The sequence below is a fragment of the Ranitomeya variabilis genome, chromosome 4 (assembly GCF_051348905.1).
Source record: "Ranitomeya variabilis isolate aRanVar5 chromosome 4, aRanVar5.hap1, whole genome shotgun sequence".
Classification (NCBI taxonomy): Eukaryota; Metazoa; Chordata; class Amphibia; order Anura; family Dendrobatidae; genus Ranitomeya; species Ranitomeya variabilis.
This window is the reverse complement of record NC_135235.1, coordinates 661,960,326-661,961,068: the sequence shown is the minus strand read 5'-3', so window position 1 is coordinate 661,961,068 and position 743 is coordinate 661,960,326.

Below are 743 nucleotides of genomic sequence, written 5' to 3'. Positions count from 1 at the left end.
AAGAGAAAAATAAGTCAAACTGAACATTTTGCAGTGGTCTCTTACTTTTTGCCAGAGCTGTATGTGATTGGTGAACAGCTCAAGATGAAGATACAGAACCTGAGTGAGCAGATGAAGAACCTTCCACCTGACATTTCACATGACCTGGAAGGAACTGCAAAATGGGCTAATGTATACACAGTGTATGTGTATGCAAATGTGCATATGTAGTAGAACTGTGTGTGTAGGTGTCAGGGATGAAAGCCGAGAGATCATGCAGATATCCCCAATGCCACCAATATGTCAGGGAACAACATTCCGCTACCTCCAATAGCACAATTATGTAATTCACTGACAAGTGATGAACAATTCTACAGCTGTTTTCACTACTAGACCAGTTTTTGTGGATCTCACAGTGAACGTATAGTGTATTCACATTCAATTCAAAGTCATGGAATACATATTTCCATACAATTTTCCACCTATTGATGTGGAAACCTGTATGGAAAGCTTTAGGAGAAACTCAAAAGATTTCATACTTTTGCCAGTTTTGATCAAGTCACAAAGTCTATCGATTGGAGGCAAGGGCACACAATCCGTGTCTGTCAGTGAACCAAGCTTGTCTGACTCTCAGATGCCCAGTCACGAGTCTTTATTTCAAGCACAAAGATAAGGAACAGTGGGAATGGCTTAATAAATTATATTACCTAAGAAAGAAGCTATGTAAGTTGGGAATAACAAAATCGTAAATTATGGATTCTACT